General features: G+C 39.1%; 1 long non-coding RNA gene across 1 annotated transcript in view; it reads right to left on the reverse strand.

Annotated features, from left to right (window-relative positions):
* Nucleotides 1-2,494: 2,494 nt before the first annotated feature.
* LOC138128742 (uncharacterized) overlaps nucleotides 2,495-27,978 on the reverse strand; it is a 97,659-nt gene continuing 72,175 nt past the window's right edge. Inside the window, exon 3 of the long non-coding RNA XR_011158893.1 lies at nucleotides 2,495-3,502. This is a non-coding gene — a long non-coding RNA (uncharacterized lncRNA). The remainder of the gene's footprint in view (nucleotides 3,503-27,978) is intronic.

Raw genomic sequence — 27,978 nt, forward strand, 5'->3', positions numbered from 1 at the left:
TAAATCAGATAGTCTGAATATGAAAATAGAATGCATTCGAGACTTTTTGAATATTTTTTCAATTATATTTGTCAAATAGAAACTCCAATTGAAAATCAGATAGTGTAAACACACTTTTAGATCCACCAATTCCAGAAAGGGAACTCTGAGGTGTTAATGTGAATAAAATCGGTTGCTAAGTTTATAAATTGTCATAATTAAATAATGTCAGAATGACATGTCCGCTAAAGTGTCAACATCAACATGTTAGGTTAAGGCAGATGTCATTCAAGATGTCACATTCGCCATCGATCACATGAATCTATGTAGTATTTTTATTTTTTTAAATAAAACAACAAATGGCGGTTCTGAAAACAACCTTGTTTATTCTAATGCGCGTGAGCTTATCGTACAAAACAGGAAGAAAAGGTATAACACAAGCCAAAAGGGATTATGAAACGAAAAATAAATACAATCAGAAGAAGTGTTCAAAGTGGCCACCATTCATTTGCAAGCATAACCGTGCCAGTCGCAAAAGTTTCAGTTTAGAATTCGTAACCATTTCAGGAGTAATTGTGGCAAAAGCTTACTAAACGCAACTCCTGAATTGTTCTCCTGTAGCAATAAGGCAATAGGACCGCACAGGCCAGTGTCGTGGACCACAACAACTTATCAATCGATGAGGATACTGTTGATCCATAATTTCTCAAACTTGTCGACTGAAGTATGGTAGTGCGCCGTCGTGTTGAAACTAGCCGATAGCACAAAAAAGATGTGGAATGTCTTCAAGCAAATTGGAAAGTTCTGCATTCAAAAATTCTCCATTCAAAGTTCTGGGTGCATGTCTCGGGCTTACCGTGCAGGAAATTCACAAGATCCTACCTAAAGAGGAAGTTCGCTGACATGTAAACTAATTTCTATTGAAGACATACCACACGATTCCCTAATAGACCAGCCCACAAATTTATATAAAATCGTTGCTCAAATGCTCTTGAAAATAGAGCATGTGGATTTATGTACTTCATTTCCACATTCTCCGTAAATAATCAACATTTTCAAATAATCCGCTGCAGAATACATGATGAAAGAGCACGGTTGACCACGACGGCGGTACTAAAGCGATTTGAAGTGATTTGAATGAAATTTTGACACTGACGTTTCTCAAAAGTTTCATAGCCGGTCAGTTTATTGAAAACGTAATAAAATATGTAACCTAGCAACAATTACTGTTCTTTTCTGGAATACCGTTCAACATAGAATTTTTTTTTATTGGGATTATTTATTTGTCCTTTTATGAAGATTTCTCCATTTTTCTCTGGGGCGCGAGTTCTGGGACACGTGTATATTCTAAATTTTCGTAACGACCGCGACATATTGATTGCGTTTTACACTTATCAATACCAAAACTCATGCCAATATCATTTGAGAAATTTTCAGTTATTGTTAGTAAAGATAAAATGTGATTCTTTTTAGATGCATAAAGTTTTATGTCATCCATATAAAGAAGGTGATTTAATTTGGATAGTGTGGTATTATTAAGTCTAATATTGAAACCATATCCAGTGCTATTTATTTAAATTACAAACAACTATTCAAGTATTTCGTTCAATACAAACTCGTGGGTACGAAATTGCCGGAAATTTTCTCCTCAGACCACTCGTATTTGTTTCTTAAGACAATTTTCACTCGTTCGCTTCGCTGAATCGTTGAAAATTGTCGCTGAAACGAATTCTCGTATATGAAATCGAAAATTTACGGCAATTTCGTACCCACTCGTTGTATTACTTATGAAAATGCCAGCACGACAACGTATACAAGCACCGCCTCATCATATTTATAAAAATTACACTAACGAAAATCTCAAAAGAGCCCTATAACATATAGGAAATGACATAACGTTAATTTGAGATGCCAGTCGCATTTATGGAATTTCCAAATCTACACTTCATCGAGAACCGCCCTCAAATGTCACATGATTTATCAAATCACAACTCCGAATTGTTTGAATAGCAACTACTCACAATTTAATTCCCTAGGGAAAATTTCCGATATAATTTACCTAGGGAAAAGTTTTTTTGGGCGATTCTCTTCCGAATATGCCTCGGGACAGATATATATCGTCAGAAATGTTTTCTTGCAGTTCAACACTCGTGTTTGTCGCTCAAAATTACCCTCGAACTGACGCCCTCGTGTAATTTTCTCGCTACAAACACTCGTGTGTCATGACTGCTCGAAAAGGTTTGCGGCAATATGTTTGTCCCTTGGTATATTATACAGGGTGATTGTGAAAAAAGTTTGGAGAAAAAATGTGGAATATCCTTGACACAAATTAATTCTGCGTAAATGACTTTTGGAGGTGAAATCAAAAGGATGGAAATTACCTATATCCTTGTATTTTCAACGCCTATTGTGTGTCTCCAGGGCACTTATATCAACCGATTGTTGATTATAAGCCTACTTAAGCGAAGAGCTGTGTTACGGGATTCGCGATTCAATAAATTAAAAAACGACTTACCGTTGGGGCTGGACGTCTGAATTTCGTTCGTGTCTCTGTGCGCGGTGGAACTCACTTCGTGGTCGAGATGATTGAGTTTTGTAGTTACCGACGAACGAACTGAGACTGACTACTTTCTTCTTTTTTGGCCTCCCCGAGAGGGAGGGTTTTATGGTCGTTTTCGAACAGACGAATCGTGAATCGAAAAACGCGCCAATGACACACGATGGTAGAGTGCAACCACTTTCAATGAAACTAAATGCTAAAATCTAATAGATAAAGAACTAAACTACTAAAATGTAACGAAACAACAAAAGAAAAAGTAAAGAGAGAAAAAGGAAAAAAGATCGACTATGTACAAATTCAAACACCTATGAATAGGGAAAATTTGTCCGAATTTGTTCACTTCATTAGCAACCATTGTTACATCAACTCCACAATAAAGTTGTAGGTGCAAGCACACTGCTTTGTAAATGTTTCTATGGAAATGATCGGGAGGAGTAATGTTACGTTTGTGACTGACGGGCACATTTTAACTTTGATTATTAATATTATTGTTGCTAAACTACCAAGATAATCAGGTAATCACTAATCACCTTTAACTCAGATTTATTTTGCCTCTTCTTTTTTTTATGGGACGTTCGGGTATATTGTTTTATGTCTTTTAGATATTTTATGTTGGTGGTAGTTGTTTTGTGATTTAAAAAAAAGAAAGATACTACAAATTATTTTATAATTGAAGAGTACAGGGGAAAAACAAGGAAGTGTGTTAGTGTTAGTGTTAGTCATTAGTGGTGATAACAGTAATCTAGATTAAAAATGGTAAGTCGTTTTATATTTTGAAGTTGCGATTTTGCATGCTGCTTTTGATACAGTCTAATAATGAAAGAGATGAGACTTCTCAAACACCAGAAAAACGAAAACCTTGCTTAGGAAGAATGACATCGGTATGCAAAAAACTGAAATTACAATCTCACGAAACGGGAGACGATTGCAACTGCAAGCGATTGAAGTGTTTTCAACAGGTGTCTGAAACAGAAAGAAGTTTTCTCTTAAGCAGATTTAATTTACTGTGTAACAATAATGAACAAAACAGTCACTTGACTTCTTTAATAACGGTAAATAATTTTCGGCAAAGAAGACCGAGGCAAGATGAGGACAGAGCTGCGCTTCACGATGCTTCATATCGATATAGGGTAAGAGTTAAACGCAATGGGAAGATGGTGGAAGTTCCAGTTTGTGCAAAGGCATTTGCCTCAATATATGGTGTCACTAGAGGTAAAATTGAATATATTCAAAAATCTCTGAAATCTACTGGACAATCTCCTCAAGATGCACGAGGCACGCATAAAAACAGACCTCGAAAGATATCACAGCAGACTTTCAATAAAATTGATGCTCATGTAAAATCATTTAAAGGACGAACTAGTCATTACAGCATGGAAAAAACATCGAAAATTTATTTGCCAGAAGAACTTAACGTAACAAAAATGTTTAATATGTTCAAGGAAGCTAACTCCGATGTCACTATTTCTTATGAAACCTATCGCACTGCCTTCAAGAAATTTAATATTTCATTTGGATATCCGCGTAGCGACACTTGTAGCATTTGTGACAAGTTTCTTGCGGAGATGAAAGCTCTAGAACAACGAACAGAAACTTCTGAAACAGAAAAACGAAAGTTAACAGTCCTTAATGACATCCATAAAAAGAAGGCTCAGGAATTTTATAACCGGAAGAGAAATGCTAAAGCAAAAGCAAAATCTAACATAGAATATGAGGCTATTGCAATGGACTTCCAAAAGAATGTTCCCTTACCAAACATTACTACTAATGATGTTTATTATAAACGCCAGTTGAGTATGTATAGTTTTAACATCCATATCTTATCGACAGGCAGATCTGCTTTTTATACATATCCAGAAACTGTGGCAAAAAAAGGATCCAACGATGTGGTTTCCTTTTTATATCACTTCGTTTACAATATTTTAGATGAAAGAGTTAAGCATTTTGAGATATTCTGCGATTCAGCCGGTGGCCAAAACAAAAATTATTTAGTTTTCAAATTTATCCACTATTTAGTTCATCATCGTAAAAGATTTAATTCCGTGAAGATTACATTTCCAATACGAGGACACTCGTATATGGAATGCGATAAAAATTTTGGACTTGTTAATCTTAAGACAAAAATGGAAACGCCTTCTGAGTGGTTTTCTTTGTTGAAAACGTCTAGAGTAAAACCTGAAGCCTTTATTGTGATCGAAGTTAATCAAAACATGGAATAGCTATGATGGGAATAATTTGTTGTTGACTAATTAGTGTTCCGTTTTTTTTTGCCGGTGAGTGTATTTCGTCATCACCAATTTTTTTAAATGACAACTCCCACTTTTTTATCCTTCTTACTACCTAAACGATGAATAAAACATAACAACATAACAATTTTTTGAGAAAATGACTTCAAAAGTTTAATTTAATTTTTAATGTAAAACATTTAATTGACCTCAAACAAAAACAAACAAACATCTAAGGTTATAAGGTTAACAATAAAATGTAACGCAAATGTTGAAATTGCCCCCCGCCAACTATTTAGCACTCACACAGGAGTGTAAAGATTGTACACCGCGCTCAATAATGTTAGGGCTAATTTGTTCCATTTCAGCGCGAATTCTGTGTCGTAAATCTTCCAATTTATTTGGTCTATTGAAGTAAATCCTCAATTTTGAATAACCACATAGAAAAAAAAAATTAAATACATTGAAAATTAAATTAAAGTTTTGAAGTAAAATTTGTCATTTTCTCAAAAAAATTGTTATGTAAGTTACCAATTTTTTTAATTCATAGTTAAGATAGTACGCAGGTTTATCAGAAAGAGAAGAAAAAAGTGGGGGTTGTCATTTAAAAAAATTGATGATGACGTCATAGCTCAAAAGTGGATGACGTCATGAGCAAGTGAAGTAACTTAAAATAAGTATTAGGAGAAATAAAAATTGACCTGTTTCAGCGTTTTCGACAAATGTCATTAGTTTTGAAATTATTGAATTTATTCCATAAGTAATTTCCACACTGTATAGAACTAATCATAAAGGTCTGAATTGTTGAAGCCGCTGTTATAGATGAATTAGTATCAACTGACTGAACATCAGCACCTACAATTCTACCACCTTTGTAAGAAATGTTTTTCTTGACATAAATCTCATCTAACATCATGTTAGCAAACCAAGCGTGAGACACCACGTTTTCGGTCGCTAGGAGGCGTTCGGCTCCGTCCGTTGGTGCGAGGCGGAACGAACAAGAGGCGCGCAGCTGGCCGGGACCCGAGAGGAGCGCGGACATTGGGAAGAGGGTAGCGAGAGCAATCTGTGCTTGTCCACTGTCACTTGTAATTGTTGTGAATAAATAGTTAGAGGCTGATAAGTTGTGTGTTCGAGTGATTAACCTGGCCCGAAGGAAAAGTCTTTCTAACATCAGAAGTGAGATAGTGAATTCTGTGCCAGTGCTTAGGCTGTTCGATCCGACCCTGGAGACGCGACTTTACACCGACGCTGTAGTCCTCATTTTAAATCTTGGGTTTAGTAATAAAACTTGCCTGCTTTGACACTTGTCCGAAACTCAGTGAATCTAAAACTGTGTTCAATACCGAGTGTCAACTACCAAACCTGACCATAGGAATTTAACATGAAAAATAGTTTTTGCGTGATTTCAGGTACCTACTTCATTAAGAAATTGATTAAATTTAACATTTGTTAAATGGTCAAGTTATTAGAAACATTTTTATTCACATTTATCAAAATGTCGAAATATGTTTGTGTTTAAATTTACTACTAAAATCGCCCAATAATTTGATTATTAAAAAAAAATACCATCCCAAACATTAAATTTCTGAGGGCATTGCGTTCTTGTAGTTAAATTTATCCGCGGATTTTCTTGAGACAAACAAATATCGGTGGCTCATTATTTAACATACATTTGCATTCGTCGGTAAAACATTTGTTTTTAGGTACTATAAATATGTTCTGCTTACCTTATCTATAGGACGGGTGCAGGTAATAATAAGACATCCCAAGCGTAGACAAAAAGTACATAATAATGGGGTTTTGCAGAATTTTAAAAATACAGGACCGGCCGGCCCTAAGCCACTAAACAATTACAGTCTTAGTTGTACCGTTCAAGAAATAACTTGTGTTGTGTAAAGTGAATTCAGTGCGTTAATTTTACTCAATATGTCAGGTGGTTTGGGTCATTTGACTTATCAGTCTGAACAAATTATTCTTAATGTGCTGGAATATTTGTTGCCAATACTGGTGAATCATCTAGTGAATTTGATTCAGATGACGATTAATTTTCTATTTGTTTATGTAAGTATTTTATTATTTTATTTATTAATTTACTTTAAAGTATACATGTAATGGATACTTTATTAATTACTCTTATTTCTTTATTTAGTAATCTTATTTCTCAAATACAAAATTTCCCAATACAAAATCAACAATCTCTTAACATTTTTTTGGTCACTGATCGCAAAATGTGTTTTAATTTTTTTTTTATTTGCGGATACTTTAAAGTCTCTTTCTTTTGCTCGTCGATAAGATGGTGAAAGTACGACGTGGTACCAATTTTATGTGAACAGAGGGATTACTACTTTACAGTACCCACACAATGAAAACTTGCCGCTTTCGTAATTTACGGCGTTTTGAGTTTACAACTTTACCCAAGATTTAAAATGAATGGACTATAGTCGCGTTGGGCTGGCCGGTATTTTGGTGCAGGTAAAGGACGGAAACGAGTTTGTTGTATCTTACTTTAGCAGGCACACTATGACGGCCGAGCAGAAGCATCATTCCTTTGAACTCGAGACGCTGGCGATCGTGGCCTCGGTGAAACGCTTCCGACAGTATTTGTTAGGGATGCCCTTCATGATTTTACTGATTGTGCCGCCGTGCGTAGTATGTTTTTAAAAAGCGAAATCAACGCTCGAGTAGGACGATGGGTGCTGGAGTTGAGTCAATACCGGTACGACATTAAGCACAAGGGGAACCAACGGATGCGCCACGTAGATGCCCTCAGCAGGAATCTCCCAAACTGCGAGCAAGGGGTCTGTGCGGTTGTCATTTCATAAGACGATTGGTTACTTGCCGTTGAGCAAGACGACAAAGAGATCGTAGCGCTCAAACAAATATTAGAGTCGGGTGATCGGCAGGGGAACAAAGACGTATTTGAAAATTACACGCTAAAGGGTGGTACAGTTCATAAGGTAACTAGCAGGGGAGCTCGCTGGGTCGTACCTAAATTAAGCAGGTTCCAAATACTAAGGATGGCGCATGATGATTCAGGGCATGTGAGGGTTGAAAAGACATATAAAGTCTTAGCCGAAAAATTTTGGTTCCGTCGCATGAGACGATTTGTCACCAAATATGTGCGGAATTGTTTAACCCATTAGTGCATAGTATCCGTTTAAACGGATGATATTATTTGGCGCGTTTTTTGACGTTTGAGGTTATGTATTAAAGTTTTCATGTAAGGGCTTACTGAAGTGTTCTTGGATAAGTTTGTGTGGTTGTTGGTGTTTTTTTGTGTGTTTTGCAGAAATTCTGCCCCCATGGATCCCTCATTATATGATACACGTGGAGGAGGGTAAGTTTAACATTATTGTTTCAATTAATATTCATAATTCACTATTGCTCTTGTTACCACGTGTGCTATACAGAGTGATCAACAATCATCCAAATCAGAGCAAGCGTTGCAAATTATCGGTCACGTCGTAGCAAAATCACATGCACATAAGCGGTCAAAACATGGCCGTAGACAATTTATGGTCTCAAACGCTATTTAATAAAAAATGATACCTTATGAATTTTAGACGTTGGAATTATAATTGTGCATTTTATTATTATTATAAGATAAGGGAAACAATTTATAAGATTAACAAGAGCAACATTTTACATTTGTAAGAGTAAGTAAATTATCATCTTTATTGCCAAACGCGACGCCACTGGTACGGAGATGCTTCGTTGAAATGTCACATTTCAAAATTCAAGGTTGTTGTTGTTGACAATTTAAGTGAATTAACCTAGAAAACAAATCTTCGATTTCGGCAAAGTTTACAGACGTTTATTGAAGTTGTAAGCAATAATTATCCCAGAATAAGTTGTAAAATGGGTTTTACCATTAAAGAGAAGGCATTTCGAAAGAGGGTGAAACAAGAAAATGAAGACTGGCCTTACTTTGTATCCCCTTACACTGAAGAATTTCAAGCCAGATGTCCGAACCTGATGGTATTGGTTATCAACAGGTTTATCAATGTCTTAAAATTATAGTGCCTAATTTTAGGGAATCATAATCCATCATTAAGAAGAAGTCAGGTCAGTCCTTAGTTCAAATTTTAGAAATGGTGCAAAATGTTCGACAAATTATCAAGGAACATCCCTCAACTTTCATAAGGCGTTTAAGACAGCAAGTTAAATTGTGTTATGGCACTTATCAGAAAATTTTTAAGAAGGATATTATTTGTTTCCCTTTGTGTGTTGCAAGAAATAAAACCCACACATTACCCTAAACAAATTGACAGCTTCATAAGGGTTTTTGAAATTATGAGAGGCGAGTTTGATTCTGTCTGGACCACAATGGAGAACATTTTGAGCAGTTTTTGTGAAAACTTATTTTTTGACCTTGGAGTAATTTAAATGTTTTAAACACTTGTGAAAAATAATTATTTTTAAAATTTTGTAACTCAAGAGCAAGTTATAATTAATTGTTATTTATTATCGATTAAGGAAAATACACACAGTTACACAAAATTCCTTCATAAGGCACAGTCTGCCACTGCATCAGCTTCTAGAATTGTTGGAAGACGATGAGGATGCGGAAGATAATAATGGCATTATTAATATCTACGCGGTTCCCCCAACTGATGGTGCTGACACCCACGAAGACAGTGATGCTAGCGATGATGAACACCACGCGAATTTGAACCACCTTGGTAGAAAAATGCTGCATACAGTTTGTGAAATGGATAAAGAAATTCCAACCAATTCTCATGAAGATAGCTTGACTCCTACAGTAAGTGATGACAACGAATCGGAGGATAGCGATCCCGAAATGAATCTTCCACTTGCATCTCTAGTAAAACGAAAACGTTCCTTAGTGACAACTTGGAGAAAAACTTCCGTTCCGAATTATAAAATAAATAAAATTTGTTCTCTAAAACCTCCAAGTAAAGAAGCAGCTGAGTGTAAAACACCCGTCGATTTTTTTCATTTATTTTTTACTAAAAATATTTTGGGGGAAATTGTACGTCAATCAAATTTATATGCTTTACAGAAAAAGAAATCCTTGAATTTAACGCTTGATGAAATTTACGTTGTATTCGGAGCATTTTTATTATCAGGGTATGGAAAATACCCCAACAAGCGACTGTATTGGTCGAGAGAAAACGATGTACCCATTATTTTATGTGAGAGTATGCGTCTAAATCGATTCGAGCAAATTCTAAGACATTTTCACATGAATGACAACAGTGCGATCGACAAAAATGATCGCTTGTATAAATTGCGTCCTATCATTACCGAACTCAATCAGAATTTCAGATTTCATGGAGGGCTAGAACATTTGTCAATAGACGACAGCATGATACCATATTGTGGTAAGCACTATGCCAAGCAGTTTATTAGAGGCAAACCCGTCCGATTTGGGTTTAAAAATTGGGCTCTATGTCACAGCACAGGATATATGATAGCTTTTGACATATACGTAGGAAAAAACGCAGACACTGTAAAAAAGTTTGGTATTGGAGGGGATGTAGTAATTTCTCTTATGAAATCGGCAAACATTCCATCACACGCTGGATACAAATTATATTTCAACAATTATTTTTCTTCGCTAAATTTAGCAGAAGAAGGATACTGTGCAGCAGCTACCATTCAAGAAAATATAATAAAGAAGTGCCTCTGCAAAGCGCCAAACAAATGGCTAAACAATCGCGAGGGAGGATCATATGATTTTCAGACTTCTAATGACGAAGATTGGTCGTGCGTTGGAAAGATAACAGAGTTTGTACAAGTATTACTACTTATAGCACGGCTGAAGAAAAATCAGTGGCAAGATGGTCCAGAGAAGATAAAAAGAAAGTAATGGTGCCCCAACCTAAAGTGTTTGCAGACTATAACAAGGGAATGGGTGGCGTCGACAAAATTGACCAACTTATTGCGTGTTATAGAACGAGAATGCGGTTGAGAAAATGGTGGTGGCCAATTTTCATTTATTTATTCGACAGTACCGTGGTTAATTCCCACCTTATCATGAAAACAATGAACCCGCAAGATGAAAGTGTCGTGACTCTGCTAACATTCCGAAGACATTTATCACTTCATTTTTTAAAAACATATGGGAAACCTGCATGCCGTGGAAAGCTTATGCCAAACCCAGTCCAAGATGTTAGATACGACGGTCGTAACCACCTTCCCGAATACTCAGCCACCGATAAAAAATGCAGGTTTTGTGGATCAAAGGCAAAATTTGTTTGTCTAAAATGTAAAGTTGGACTTCACCCAAAAGGCCGTTTTTTACAATACCATACATTTTAATGTCATTATGCATTGTATCCGTTATAACGAATGTGCCATAAATTGGTACTTTTTTGAATAATTTTTTTTTTGCTTCGTTTTCTTTAATTTTGGACTAAAGAACACTGTTTATAAGAAAAAAACAGTTGAAATTAAAAAAATTACTTCATGCACCAATGGGTTAAATTGCCATTTCTTTAAATCACCTGCGGGAAAACCGCAAGGGTATTTACACCGGATCAAGAAGGTCCTCCAACCATTTCATACGGTTCACGTGGATCACTTAGGTCCGTTCGTGAAGACCAAAAACGGAAACGTACACATCTTAGTAACTAATTATAGACACATTCACCAAATTTATTTTGTTGCAGCCGGTAAAAAGTACCAAGAGTAGGTATGTAATTTCGTCATTTCGCGAATTTGTCAAGCTATTCGGGACACCGAAACGCATAATCAGCGATAGGGGTAAGACGTTTGATAGCAAGCCTTCGATTCCTTCTGCAGGGAACTGGCGATAACCCATCATCTAAATGCTACCGCTATACCACGGGGTAATGGTCAGGTACAGCGCTATAATCGGGTTTTACTCGATACATTATCGACTATGGGGGCGGATAAGGATGACAACGAATGGGACCGTAATCTCACGAATATACAGTTGGGTATCAACGGAGCCCAGTGAGGCGCTTATGGGGTTTAGAGTATGTTCGCAGAGTCTGATGAGAGGAGCAGAAGCGGAGGAGCTGGAAGCACCAGCAGTGGACGTGACGGCCATACGTAAACGCATGGTGGAGCGCACGGAGCGGTCCCAATCCGTACAGAAGGAGCGGTTTGACCAACATCGTAGGGAGCCTCGGAAGTACGTCGAAGGGGACCTGGTACTCATACGGGCGGCGTGCAACCCCGCGACGGGACAGAGCCAGTAGTTGTTGGCCAAGTGGAGGGGACCGTTTAAGGTCGCCAAGGTCCTAATGAATGATCGATACGAGGTGGGAGACATACCCGGAGCAACGAGAACTAGAGTGGCCTACCGGGGTGTCTGCGGCGTGGAGAACATGCGTCCGTGGATTCGGATTGGAGCCGAAGCGTGAAGTATGAGCCGAGTGCGCTAGAGTAGGGTGGTGTGTCCGCTGTAACTTGCTCTAGTTCATGTCATCGAAGTAGTGACAGGTTGGGAATCTGAGCGCGCTTCTGTAGATTTCCGAGGTGAAGCGGGTGGATTCCTGGGTCTGGGACCTGTCGTGTGTCGACACTTCACTCACGGTTAATCTCGATCATAATTAAGGGGGTAGTTTAGTTAGTACCAGGGTGAGGCAGTTCGACTTCACCCTCGGTTAATTTCGGTTGTGACTACTTACAAAGTACTTGTTTAGTATATATGGCCATATATTTAATTTCTCTATTGTATTTGTATTGTTGCTTGCAACGCAGAATGTTGCATGCTCTCTAGGTGCCCAGAGTGGTGGAGTCAGGAGTGGCCGAAACGAGTATTTTTACCCAACATTTCTTTGTACTGGAATTTGGGAACTGGTTTTTCATTGCACCAAGGTTCAACTGTTAAATCTTCTTTAAAAGTCAGAGATTTTAAAATGGGTTTTTGCGTACCATTTTCAAGAAAACAGTAGATGAATATACAGTGTGGAAACTACTTATGGAATAAATTCAGTAGTTTCAAAACTAATGATAATTATCAAAATCGCTAAAACAGGTCAATTTTTACTTCTCACAATGCTTATTTTAAGTTAGTTCACTTGTTCATGACATCATCCATTTTTGAGTTATGACGTCATCACCAATTTTTTTAAATGACAACCCTCACTTTTTTCTCCTATTTCCAATAGACCTTCCTACTACCTAAACGATGAATGAAAAATATTGGTACCTTACATAAAAAAATTTTTGAGAAAATGACAAATTTTACTTCAGAAATTTAATTAAGTTTTTAATGCAAAAATTTTAATTGACCTTAAACAAAAGCAAACAAAGATCTAAGGTTAACAATAAAATGTTGCGCAAATGTTGAAATTGTCCCCCGCAAACTATTTGGCACTCACCGACACTTTGTACACTGCGCTCAATAATGTCACGGCTGATTTGTTTCATTTCAGCGCAAATTCTCTAGCGTAAATCTTCTAAATTGTTTGGTCTATTAAAATAATTCTTCTATGTTAAATAAATAAACCCATACAAAAGAATTTTTACGTTAAAAATTAAATTGAATTTTGTGAAATAAAATTTGTCATTTTCTCAAAAAAATTATTATGTAAAGTACCGATTTTGTTCATTCATCGTTTAGCTAGTATAAAGGTCTATCAAAAAGAGAAGAAAAAAGTGGGAGTTGTCATTTTAAAAAAATGAGTGTGACGTCGTAGCTCATAAATGGATGAGGTCATGAACAAGTGAAGCTACTTAAAATAAGCATTATCATAAATAAAAATTGACCTGTTTCAGCGTTATCGACAATTGTCATTAATTTGAAATTACTGAATTTATTCCATAAGTAGTTTCCATACTTTTGATTCAAAGTTACCATTATATTTCACAAATTTATTCGTAATATTAAATTTCAGATCTTCAAAACTGTTAATTGTGTCAGCTAAGTTTATTTCTTCCAATCTCAATGCGATTTCTTCTTACTCTCGGATCTTTTCTCTTCGGTGGTAACATTTGAGTCATATATGCTGGCTGATTAGCAAAAATTGTAAGCTTTATGCGCTTTCTAGGAATAACCAAAACTGTGTTATCGTCTCTGACGGCTCTGTGTTCACGAATTATGTGATTTTCGGCAAAATGTTTAATACACACTCTGGAAGAAGCTGTTGGTTGAAACTCTTCACTTCGATGAATACTTCTAACCCATTTGGCTTTTATGAACACGCTTATATTGTCGTTTTTTGTATAATTGCTGCGACAGTATCCAGTCAAAACATTATGCGCGCTGTACGAAGCCGACCGTCTTCTATGATGACGTCATGAGGACAGTCGAGCTCTGCATGCAGGCTTGAACTGGAGCAGGCGTTGTCTCAGTCAAAATATCAAAAGAATTCGAGCCGAATTTAATATAGAAGTCATTGCTGCAGATTTTTCTAAAAACCACGATGGAAGGAGAATACAGTTTGATAAGACAAATATGACAGATCATCCAGGATAAGCAAAAGTTACAGTTATGGATACTAGTAAAGCTTCTACGTCCGTAATGTTTTCTGTCTCTGCTTCGGGAAAACTACGAGTACTACCACCTTATATCGTTTCTAAAGTCCAACATCTATATGATATTTGGTGCCTTAATGGACCTAAAGCCGCGCATTATAACCGCAGCAAGAGTGGGTGGTTTGATGCAATTATTTTCGAAGACTAGTTTTTCAAAATAATCATCCCATACTTTAGAAATCAAACTGGACATAAACTTATTGTGGCCGACAACCTGGAGAGCCGTTTTTCTTTACGAGTAATTCAAGAATGCCAACGTCTTAATATTCGTTTCCCTTTCCTACCTCCAAACACAACACACCTGCGTCAATCATTGGATGTATCTTGCTTTGGTCCATTAAAGAGAAAATGGAAAACAGTGCTCCTTAATTGGAAAAAAGATCTCATAGAGGCAAAATTCAAAAACACCAATTTCCCTTTCTTCGAGAGAAGTGAATCTTTCTATGGCCGACAATATACGATCAGGTTTTCGAGCTTGTGGTATGATTCCATTTAATCCTACGCCAGTTTAAAAAAAAAATAATTACAACCGAAGTTGCTGCTCCGTATACTGAGCATTGGACTGCTCCATTAAGGATGTATTAGAAACCTACAGAAGACCTGGCGCTACGACAAAATCATGAAAAAAAAAATTAATGTTGCCGCGTGAGCAAGTATTGCTGCTGAAGATTTTCAAGAGACTGAAAATGAAGGTGATGAAAACAACATCGAAAAAGAAGTGTTTCAATCTCCGTGCGCGGCGATTCCCGTTTTCCGCCGAAAACAAAAAAGTCCGAATTGAGAGGGGCGAAAAAATATAAAACGGGGGAACCAGTGCCGATGAGGGGTCAGAGGTCTGTGGGCTTTTGTCAGTCGTTTTTCGTTTTGTGCTTTTGTCTTGGTTGGTGGTCAGATCGGTGCCGGACTGTGAAGGGGGCTGAAAGGGCGAGTAGTTGAGCGGCGAGAAAAGAGTGTGGAGACGTCTAGGGCCCGAAGAGAATGAGGCTGAAAGGAGAGTCCAGGCAGTCCAAACCCAGACGCTGAGGAGCGGATTTACGGATCCCCGACGGATTTCGTCGTCCACCGTGGGCCCGAGGAAGTGCCAGAGGAACGTCCGGATCTCTAGAGACGTCGACCACCCCGTGACGACTAAGGCCAGGGTGATAGTATTCATTTTTAGTTTCGGGAAGCGAGCGCGTTGTTTCAGGTAGAAACATTTTTTTTTTTCGTTCGGGTTAGCTTTATCGGTCTGCTGGTGATCTCGCCTGCAAGCGGCCGGTCAGGCCGATTACAAGTTTTTTTTGTTGTTTGTTCTTATATTCCTTATCTCTTGTGTCCTCGTCGTCACCGCGCAATTTCCTTCTCTTTTTGAATAGAGTTTTTCTTTTAGGAAACGAGGTGAGGCCCGAGGGAACGGTCCCGCCGATCGTGGACGGCGTAGAAGTTTAACATCGAGGACGATATCGACCTTCGCTTTTGGTTCCCCCATTTTTTTTTGTGTTTTCGAATTCAATTTCCTTTTGAGAGTTTGATTTTATTATTTACGGTCGCGTGGGCACAATTAGCTTTCAGTTTGTTTAGAAGAAATAGTGTGAGAAACATTTTGGTTGCCAATTATTAGATTGTACCGGGGGAGTGAAGTTTTACCGCCCGAGCAAAAACACCCACTTCTAATCAATTTAAAATTCTCAAAAAACTCAGGAATGATTGTGTATCACTGTAGAACATTCTGTAAAAATTTCAAAATTTTTAATGAACCAGGTAAAGATTTTGTTTTAATTCGATAACCGCGCTACATTAATTTACATAATTTTTCAATGAGGGTCTTTCCAACCATTGAGGAAAAATTTAGTGTCATTGAAATCATGAAAACATCACCGGTTTTTTAAATAAATGGGATTTGATATTAAAGCGCAAAATTTAGCTATGATTTATTATTAAATTAGGCGGTCAGGTGACGTAGTTTCTTTATGGTACCCTTTAGGGACTTAAGAATTACTAGAAAAGTGGTCAACAGATGTTTTCCAACAATGAGATATTTATTTTTGACACTGCAGTTGTAAATCTTGGTCACTTTTCGCTCTTAATGTTAAAAGTGGAATAATTCAAAAACGAATAATTATTTATTATCTTTTGATGCGAATTTCATAAATGTGTTCTTTGAATTAATTGTGAATTATAAGCGTGTACGAAAAAAAAATGTGTTTTACTCAAATCAACATTTTTAATTTTATGACTGAATTAAGTGAAAAGGGAAAATTGATTACACACATTTGAAATCTTATATCAAGGGAATGTAACCCTAAAGTTTCGTAATTTTTACTAATTTTTTAATAGGGTTAATCGTGCGGGCGGTAAAACTTAGAGGGACGGACACTGGCGGTAGCTTCCCGAATTAGAGACTCCAAGACACAAATAAGGAATGAAAATGTTTTATAATGATTGTATAATTGTTTGCATTGGTGAGAGCACGTTTCCCCAATCGGTAAATAAGAAGATCACATACTTCGCGATAAAGAATTTAATCCAAAATTTTGAAACGATAAAGAACTAAAGCCGTTTGACTAATTAGATCGCGACTACAATTAAGAGTAACTTTTGCGGAGGAAAAAAATTCAAACTATACTCTATTCTTTATCTTGGTGAGTGGTCTTTGGGAAATTTTCAGTCGTCAAGTTGAATTTAGGGATTTAAAAGTTTCCATGGAAAAGTGCGTTGGTAGTTGTTAAAAAATATTCAAATATTACGATAATGTACTTAACAGAGACGCCGCAAAGTCTTTCTATTTACTATTTTCCAGGTTAAATTACTCATGATTCATATGGAACGAGACATAACCTCAAACGTGTCATCTTCATATCGCATCGTTTTCTAAAATTTTAATAACTTGCTTGGGAATTTCAAAATGTTCTAGACCGGCCACACACTTTTCGGTCAAATTTGGTTCGGTTTATGGTTTAAGAATCCGGTTAATTTCTCAAACCCAAACTTCTTTGCAATATTGCCCGGCACTGGACGGGCATAATGTTCGGTCGGATTGACCGACGACGGACACCAATAATTTTCAGATCAGAAACGGTTAAATTTAAGAACATCAGACATAAGATCGCGAGATTTGGACATGAATGCTTGACGAAGATTTTGAATCTAAATGACAGCGATGACAGTTAATATTTGATTTACATCACACAAAAATTTGGTGGAAAAAGTAAAACTTACAAAGCTACCCATGGCTTGCTTGATCGCATCGACCACTCACCAAGCTAAAGAGGGTGCGTTCTTTTATTCACATGTGTCCAGCAGGTGAAGTTGATCTCACCAAAATCGTTCTTAATCGTGTTGGTGGAAACACAAAGGAACGTTCTTAAAGTACTGATGGAATTCATGTGTTGCCACCAACTTCCACCGACCTTTAGTGTCGGCGGATGTGGTGGAAATTGGCGAGAGGTTGACAAGTAACCAAAAATAACAATTTTGGTGTCATAATATTATAAATTTGTTTCACAGTCTAGGACTGGTTTACAAATCTATGAGGGGCATGATGACCAACTCAATAGACCGGGACCAATGGCTTAACGTGACTTCCGAATCACGAGGTAGAATATAGCCTTTTTTTTTCTTCTTTTTTTATTTCGCCCTGGGTCGGAATCAAACCCGCGACTCTCGCGTCCCTGAGCCGAAACGGACTCTGCCTAATAAATTATAAAAAAATTTGTTACACAGTCTGGGACTGGTTTACAAATCTATGAGGGGCATGATGACCAACTCAATAGACCGGGACCAATGGCTTAACGTGACTTCCGAATCACGAGACAGAATATAGTCTTTTTTTTTTTAATTTCGCCCTGGGTCGGAATCGAACCCGCGACCCTCGCGTCCCTGAGCCGAAACGAACTCCCTTAGGCTATATTCTGCTATATTCTTATCAAAGTGAAAACGCCCTTATTGCAATCGCGGCGCAAGTGATTACTTCTAAGGTCCAATGTGAGAATTCTGATTCAAAAGGTGAACTTGTGGTGCTGTTAAAACATCGAAAAAAACATTTGAAAATCATTAAGTTTGTCGAAAATGTACTACGATGTTACGGATTTTAAGTCACACTTCAGAATGTCTAAAACTTCTGTAGAGGTAAGCATAGTATTCATATAGGTAGTGAAGTAGGTAATGATTACAACCTTGTGTTCCCAGGAATTATGCAATGAAGTGAATGACAATAGGTTGAAGTTGAAAAATGTCGGAAGACCTCCAATTAGAGTAATAGATTCAATTTTATTAACATTCTGGACTTTAGGAAACCAAGAATCATTTCGCGGTATTGGTAATCAATTTGGATTGAGCAAAGGCAATGCCCACACTGTTTTTATGCATGTTTCTGAAGAAATGTGTCAACTTAGGTCAAGATAGATTGTCTGGCCCAGTGGTAATGCCTTAAGAAAAAGTGTTACCATTAATTGAAAAAAAAAATCGTTAAAAGAAAAAGAAATTGAGGCAATAAATAATCTTGCAGAAGCAATGCGCTCCGCAGTTGGTGGTAACACTTCTAGTTAAAATACTAAGCGATTAAAATATAAAGAAGTTAATGAGTCCAGATTCAGAATAATAATTCCTAGTTCTGAAACAGAATGTATTGTTTATTTTGTTACTTTTTTTAGAATATTAATTTTATTATTGATTGTGATACAACTTTGAAGACTGCGAAAATATTTTTGATACACGTTTTCGTCCCAATAAAATAATAGTTCAAAAATTTGTAACAATACATTATAAAACAGCAAAAATTATCCTGGTGTCCAATAATAATCAGAGGCACTCGAACAGAGCACAGATTAGGAACAGATAGTCAGGTAATTTGAAAGGTTGCTTATCCTCATCTGAGCTGTGCTCAGTACTTACCATTAGATGGTACATTTTCAGTTGGCAAAAAGGGCACAACTATTGACGAGTCAACACATTAAATTTTTGTCCATTGGAGCATTCAGATAGGAGGGCCAAGAAGGGCAATAGGCCAATAAAAAATTTCAGAATAAGTTTACTAAGGGCTGGAAGAAGTAGTAAGGGGTTGAGAAAAAAATACAAATCAGTAGGTTATAAATAAGTATAACTAAGTTATTTGTGAATTTTAGTTTTACCGAAAGAGTAAACATGGAAAAATTAGATACTATGTTTTAAGTCAACGTGGACAGTTTCTAATTTTTGAAAAATACAAGTTTCAAAAACACAAAGTCTTAAAAACAAGTGAAGGAACAGTGTGGTGGTGCACAAAGAAACATTGTGTAGCAACTATTTACACTCTAAAATCGGTTTTTTCAAAAAAAATTGTACTCATAATCACAACTTTGAAGAAGAATTATTGGTAAGACAAAAAATCAGTAACTCCGTCAAGAGAAAAGCCCAAGAAGTCATTTCTGTCCTGTCAGACCAGGATACTGAGCGCAGTTCAGGTGTTAGTAAAGGTCAGTTCAGTTGTCTCGCCTGTATCTTTGTGTGGTGTTTGGACCGGATGCGTACCTGCATTTTCAAAGAAAGGTTGGCAGATTTCACTTAAGAAATGTGGTACCACTCTTGCCGACAAAGGCACCGAGAAAATAAAATTTACAACTGACCAGCATTTCCGTCCCGGTTGTTAAGACGTTTCGTTGAAAATAAAATTCTTTTCGCGCAATCGTGTTGTTATAGCTACTTACAATTGTTGTTGACACAATCTGAAAGTTGAACTTAACAACCCTAATGTTGTAAGTAATTAACGACACCGATACCTACTGAGCTAAGTCATTAATGACATTAATGTTTTCAAAATATTCCTGTCAAAAAAATTACTTCGAAGCCATTTTTTTTCGTATAAGCGATTGTGCGAAAAACGTTATGGGATATATGGTTAAAAAGTGCCATAACAGAATCTCGGAAGTTGAAAAATCTCGACTTCGTCTCGATTTTTCAAACTCTTTCTCGATTCTGTCATAATGCACTTCCTAACCTTATATCCCAATATACTATAATTTATCGAACCTATTCGGACCATTACAGTACAGTTAATTTCAAAATTATAGAGTACAATCACGGCTATGGAATTTTGGCCGTCACTTGTCATTCCATTGACATGAATGTAAAGCGGCCCTTACTTATTCGTAACCTCACTTTCTATTACTGTGTTTTCAATTTGGTTGTAGGTCGTAAAATTTTATGGTACTTTAAGTTAAAGATCTTCCTAGTTTACCACTAGCAGGTAATATTTTAAGCAGGGTTGTATTGTACATTTTGTATATTTGCATTGTACGGCAAACGGCACGCGCCGCTTCCCAACCTTTTCAAACCCAACCATTGTGCCCGTTAATCGCTCATAATATGCAATAAAATTTTACGACCTACAACCAAATTGAGAATACAATATTACAAGACTTGTCATTTTAATGCTGACTGACGCAAGAAAACGCGCTTCCTCATTTCGTGGAATTTTGGAACAGAGATACTATCTGCACTTTATTGAAATAGGGTATTGGTAGCATGTTCGCAACTATGAATGAAGTATGACATTGACAAATTTTTGGATGTCAACTCCAAAAGTCAATCATAATGACAATAAAGCATGGACTACATCAAAAATTTTTTAATTGACATGAAAGTGACGGCCAAAATTCCGTGGCCGCAATTGTATACCTAATTTTCTACAGTGTAAAATGCACTTACATTTTTTGTCAAAGATCAATGTCAATTTTGACAAACAAAATGCCTAATCTAACCGAATACGCGAAAGTGGTTATTCTTTCCAAATTAGAAGAAGGATGGTCGATCCGAAGGGTAGGTATAACATCGCGAAGAGCACCGTGCAAATGTCAATTTTGAAATAATTTTTAACTTGCTGTTGTTTTTATGTTATTATAAATGGGTAACTAGAGATGTCCATTTTTTACAACATGTTCAGAGCTAAAACCAGATAACTTAAGATAGGTACCAACTTATTGCACAAAAAATACTCATTGCTATTTATGTTGAAATTAAGTAACTAGAGATAGCTAGTTGTTACAGAACTTGCAGAGCTGTATTTATGATTCTAATAATAATAGGGAACTGAAGATGTCCACTCATTGCAGGAAATATTTAGACTCGGTTCAGTTATTTACATTCATAATTGCCACCGATTAACGTGTTTCTTAGGCCCGGTTTTTCAGTGCGGATTTAAACTTGAGATCACCGAAACTGGTTTTACTTTTAATCCCGAATTAAATCCAGTTTAAACTGATGAGTGTTTTTCGGTCCTCTAAACCGGTTTAGCAGAACCGGGTTTTAGTAAACCCAGTATTTAGTCCGGTTGGCAACTATGGTCGATTCTGCGCAAGTGCAGCTTGTTGAAATGTAAAAATTCAAACTTGACAGCTGTGCTGGACAGCATTACATACAATGTTAATAAGGAACTGGTTATTAGCAGTCGTTAGTACATGTCGCAAAACGTAGCTTGATACTTGGGAAATGGATGCGCAGTGAAATTGTGGGAAGTAGTGGGGATCGGTCTTTCTTGCAAGCCGGATTTCTCCTTCTTTTTGCGCATCTTAAGTATCAAGCTACGTTTTGCGACCTGTACCTGTAACAAAATATATTCCCAACCTCAATTATTAAGCACGTGCACTGTAATACCAATAACTTATTAAGATACCGGCTTCCTATTAGAAGATGGAAGTTTAATAAACAAGAACCCATTGGAGGAATTGTTAAAATTAACAGACACGGAAGTCAATGTATGTTACAAACTTTCAAAAAAACATATCGAGAGAAAGTGGACCTCAAAGACAAAATGTTCGTTTGGCTGTCCAGTTGTTATAAGAAACTACTGCAAAAGCTATTGGTCATTACAAGCCAGGTGTAGACTCTCTTCTTGCTTTGAATTTAGCCAGTTTTATTAGCGACATAAACATATGGTTTGATATATTTAACAGTTACGCAATAAGTTATCAAACAAAAATCCTTTCGTAATTAATTTGGGGCCGGTTTCACCAACGTAAGTTAAATTTAACTACAGATTAAAATATACGAAAACATTGTGACAACAATAGGTAACTAAGGTAACGAAGCATTTTAACCTACAGTTAACTTTAACTGGCATTGGTGAAGTCAGATGGCACATTTGGATAAAATTATCAAGTTAACAGAAAATATGAAACCTCTTGGGAAAAAATATTCAAATATTTCAAAAGGGCATAATTATTATATCAACCAAATCATTAAAATCTCTTTTTAAATTAATGCAAGAACAATTGAACGCTACCCAAATATGCACACACCGGTTAAATCAAGATTGCTTGGAAAACTTTTTTTTCTAACTAAGAAGTTCATTCGCCGTTAAATGCTCTGTATCGAATTCGTATGATTATTTTTGGTAAAAACCCTGGAATTCTTAGTATCCATTTATTCCTCTTCTTCAAATTCTTCCAATGATGGTCGTAACACAGAGACTACCAAACGATGCTTTACATTATATTGCTGGGTACATCGCAAAAAAATTTAAAGATAAGTATCCCGATCTAAGCAATTACACCCATCAATTGCTTACCGAACATCAACATAATTTACTCTCATGGAGGGTTAATAAAACCCACAAATTCGTGGCTTTTAAAAGTTAAAAAAATGAACAAATATTTTCTAAAGTACCATGGACCTGAACTTAAGGAAAAATACGCAGTTACGTAACAGCTGAATAATTTTATTCATGCGAAAGATTTATTAAACTTAGAACAATCATTAAAATAAATTGTGAAAATATTAAACAAGTGGAAAGAAAAATTACACACAGAAAAAGAAAAATTGGGGCTGTGAGGCACCAGAAGGAATCATATTCCACCCAAGCGTCACACCCGGCAGTTCAGCAGTTCAGTTCGACCAAATCAGTTCCGGTCTTAGTGAGTCAAGTGCAACCAACAGTGGTGGCCCCGACAAACAGTGCTCCAGTAGTGATTCAGTAGTGTCTTCCAGTGCTTCAGTTGTGAGTCAGTGTACCCCAGTGCTCCCTAGTGTAGCCAAGTACCCCCAGAAGTGCTCAGTGCTCCCTAGTGTACCCAAGTACCCCCAGCAGTGCTCAGTGCTCCCAAGTGCCCCCAGTAGTGTCAGTCCAGTCTGCCAACGTAGTTACCATTCGCGAGTGTTGTGTGGTGATTACCAACTTCTGACCCCTGGACTGCGCACCATGCCCAACAACGGCGAACCCACAGCTCCCGTGCAGACTGAGGCCCCTGCGCTCCGCAACCCTGAGGTAGACCGCGTCACAGTTCGAGTCCCACCATTTTGGAGTAACGAGCCCGCGCTTTGGTTTTCGCAACTTGAAAGCCAACTAGCACTAGCTAACGTCACGGCCGACATCACCAAGTTCCACTACGTGGTTTCCAACCTTGACTTCCGGAACCCACAAGTCGTCCACGACATTCTGCAAACACCACCTAGGACCGACAAGTACGAAGCACTCAAGACAGCCTTAATATCCCGCCTGTCGAGCTCTGAAGAGCAACGCATTCAACAACTTCTCCAACTAGAAGACCTAGGGGACCGCAAACCCTCTGAATTTTTACGGCACCTCCGAAGCCTAGCGACAGTACCAGAGAACCTTCTGCGATCCCTGTGGACAAATCGCCTACCGCACCAAACTCAGGTGATCTTGACCACACAGACAGACTCCACCCTCGACAAGCTCGCTGAACTACCGCACCAAACTCAGGTGATCTTGACCACACAGACAGACTCCACCCTCGACAAGCTCGCTGAACTCGCAGACAAGGTCCACGAGATGTTGCCCACTGCGCCACACATTGACGCCACTCAAATAGCAACTACAACCGACCTTAGCAAAGAACTCGTGCAACTACGTAAAGAAGTAGCCGAGCTCAGCAAAGCATGCAACCGCCAGCAGCGCCGTAACCAATCACCAGCACCACAAGACAAACCAGAAAACACAATCTGCTGGTACCACAACCGCTTCAAGGGGAAAGCGACCAAATCCTTGTTCCTACCAAGCGGAAAACTAAGTACTGGACCATTCACGGCGGCAATTGGTCCGGTACTCCAGCAACGCCGCCTTTTCGTAGTCGACGTCGCCACAAAAGAGCGATTCCTGGTGGACACCGGCGCGAGCCGAACTCTGAGTAAACCCGAGAGGAATTATAGTGTTGGAGAGAAAGAGTGCCTCGCCGTCATCTTCGCGATAGAAAAATTCAGACCCTATGTCGAGGGTATAAAGTGTAAAGTCATTACCAACCACAGCTGCCTGCAGTTCCTGCAAAAAATGAGCAACCCAACTGGACGGTTAGCCCGCTGGCCTCTCAAACTCCAACAATATCGAATACCGAAAAGGAGCGTATCAGAAGGTACCAGATGCGCTGTCCCGCGCCTTCCCGGAGGAATCGGAAACCGTTGACAAGAGAGAAAGTATCGACATTTGCGTAATTAATATCGACCCCGATAACGTCGACCGAGCATACCGTGAGTTCCGCCCGAAAATCGAATCTCGCCCCGACGACTACCCTCAATTCCGAGTCCGAGAAAATGTGATCTACAAGTACGCGTCCGCAGCGATTCCTCTCGAAACGAACGTCCGGGAATGGAAGATATACATACCAGTAAACCGCCGCAAAGAGGTCCTCCGAGCCTCGCACGATCCACCCACCGCTTCACACTTCGGCTACTTTAAGACACTAGCGCGGGTGACAGCCAATTATTATTGGCCTAACATACGAAAGGACGTGGCGAAGTACGTGAAAGCGTGTGAAATGTGTGGAGAACAAAAGCCCGACTTGTGCGGTAAAATCGGTCTGATGGGACGAGAAAAGAACGTCCGCTTCCCGTGGCAGATCGTGGCGATAGACATGATGGGACCGTTCCCGAGGTCGAAGAACGGAAATAAGTACCTACTGGTCGTGGGCGACTGGTTTACCAAATACACCATGTTACTTCCGATGAAAAAGGCGAGCGCCGTGGCGATAACTCGGTTCTTCGAAGACCAAGTATTCTTAACGTTCGGCACCCCGCAGTTCGTGATGTGTGATGACGGGACTTGCAGGCAGGGCCCGAACACAACTCGCAAATAAGTACGAAGTCAAGCCATATGGTTTACCGCTCGGTACCACCCACAGGTGAACTTCGTGGAGCGCTCCAACAGGACGGTCGGGACCGCAATCAGGAGCTACGTCGACACTCACGACAATTGGGATGCAGAAATACCAAAAATCCAGCACGCAATCAACACCGCGCGCCACGAAATAACGGGATTTTCGCCGACATTCTTGAATTTCGCCCGCCACGTACCCCTAAGCGGAAACTACTACGGTAACGTCGAGCCGAATGGCGAGAATATCGAAATAATGCCGGGTGACAGAGACGGGTACGCTGCCGAAATCACCAACCTCACTGCCGTTTTCGCAGCGGTAAGGCAAAAATTGCATACCGCTCACATGCGTTACTGAAACGTCTATAACAAGAACAAAAGGGACTTGCAGTTCGAGCCCGGACAGAAAGTTTGGCGTCGAAGCAAGACCCTTTCCGATCAATATCGAGGCTATTCCGCCAAACTGGCACCCAAGTACGTGTCCACACGAGTTTCGCCGATAATTTACGAACTCCTGAACCCCGACGGTAGCCGCGGAGGTTGATGGCATGTGTCAAAACTTGAAGCCGTACTTCGAACCCGGTGACGAGCGGGATGCTGAGGACGGATCCGATTAGAGCGATTCCGACCGAGATTATGAGCCTCAGTCCGACACTGACTCTGAGTAAAAAGCGTACCACCCCTGTCGCGACAACCTCCTTTCCGAATCGTTCTAAATTTTGCGCCCTTCGGTCACAAAATTTTATTTAAGGGGGGAGGCTGTGTAACAAAATCGCCGGTGCAGGAGGCGGAGCGGGTCTTGCATATGCCAGAGTACTTTTACACCTTTGTGCGAACACCTGAACACAATAAAAAGTCAAAACAGATCAGTGACGTAACTCTCGACGCTCGGTTCGACGACGACACGGTCGCATCTCGGCTCAGCCCTCGAAGGGAGTCGAACCTAAAATTTTCAGTATTAAATTTCTTTCTCGGTACCGGACGTAAGGCACCCGGACAAATACCGTTTTACCGTGCCTCAGAATTTCAGTGTGTCGGCCACTACATATCGACAAGTCGTCTCGGCTGCGACTTCTTTTCGTTACCGCTGTCCTGTCTAAATGTTTTCTACTCAGCCGCGGAAGGCGTCTCCGCCCCGGATGACCCATTGCAAAACTCCCGTTCTTTCCCTGGGACGGGACTCCTTCCTCATCCTCTTCCAGTCTCGCTTTTCTTCCCGAATCCCGCTTTTCGCCCACGTCGCGCGGGTAAACAAACAACCTAACCTAATTCCGGTCAATCAACTCGGAATCGGATACGGGTCAGGAAAACGCACCACGTTAAGTTGGCAAAATTGCGCGAACTGAAATCAGCGCGCTTCCGGCCCGTGCCGAGCCAATAGGAGAACACCGCGCGAGTGACGAAAAGAGGGAAAAACCCTTTAGTTTCCGTCTTCATTTTTCCGTAATGGCCGTGTACTGAGACGCACTTTCCGACCTGCAACCCAGCAAAATCGACGCCATCTAAGGTAATTATCGCGCGAATCGGCTAGCAGAATCGCAGATAAGGCTGCAGTACCACCGTTTGGGGTGAGAGATCCCGTTCGAGCCACCTCTGCATGCGAAAGTTTGCTTCACGACCCCGACACAGTCCCGCTCAGCGAGGGCTACGACCGCCACCCCCTCTTGAGGCGCCGTTGCAGGACGGACCCGGATTACCGGAGCCGCCCGGAGTCCACCTCGTAGTTCGTAGGATTCCCGGAAAGCAGGCCAGAACTGTTTCGTACCCTACCGCTATTTGTATCGTTGTAAAATCGTTGTATATCGTACCGTACCGTAACGCGTCGAGGACGGTTCGCCAGCCTGGACTATTTTTCTTGATTGTCGTCGTCTTGTCTTGTCGAGACAATTTGATTACCCGTGTCCGTGGAGCTGCGACGAATACGCACTCTGACTTACCGTTTGTCGTTTCCGTTTGTTTTGTCGAAGGTAGAGAGAGTCAATCACGGAATTTTGAATCTTGTTGTAATTGTTAACCTAGTTATAAGCTGTCACTAACCCTAGTTAAGTGTTACCATTGAACTGCTTTGTTTTTTTCGCGCCCAAGTGTGAACAAGGGTACTCTTGACTGGCCAGTAAAATTTGAGATCACTGTAAACGAGTTGCTCGCCGCTTGATAGGTGCGAGTGGTTGACAGGCAGTCAATATATTGTTGAAAGTTTGTGTTCGTTTCTTTTTGAGTGGCTTTCAGTAGCACAGAGCCGCAAATCAAGCTACTTGGCGCCCTGTTACGATTTGTACCGGACTCTGTGGAGGAATCCAAGAGTCTGTCCGAACGACGAGCCGCTACCTAAAAAATACAGCTCCGGTGCTGTGTGTAACTGTGTTACACCATAATGTAACAAACTTCTCCCGTGTAAAGAAACAGACAAAATAAGACTTTTATTCCAGTAACATTTTTTAATACATATGTGTTATACTTTTCTAGTAATCATTTTTTCAATTTGAGGAACCATTGTTTGAGATTCACGGAAATTCTAAATTCTAAAGGCGGCAGCTAAGGCATTTTCCTTTACAAACCTGTATTAGCTTGGTATTAATAATTACGTGTTTACAGACACAAACAGTGGCTCTCAAACAGTGGAAATAGAGTTTAGTTCAGCGTAATAAAAAAAGCAAATTGAAAAAAATGTCACTAAG

This window comes from Tenebrio molitor, chromosome 4 (assembly GCF_963966145.1).
Source record: "Tenebrio molitor chromosome 4, icTenMoli1.1, whole genome shotgun sequence".
Taxonomy (NCBI): domain Eukaryota; kingdom Metazoa; phylum Arthropoda; class Insecta; order Coleoptera; family Tenebrionidae; genus Tenebrio; species Tenebrio molitor.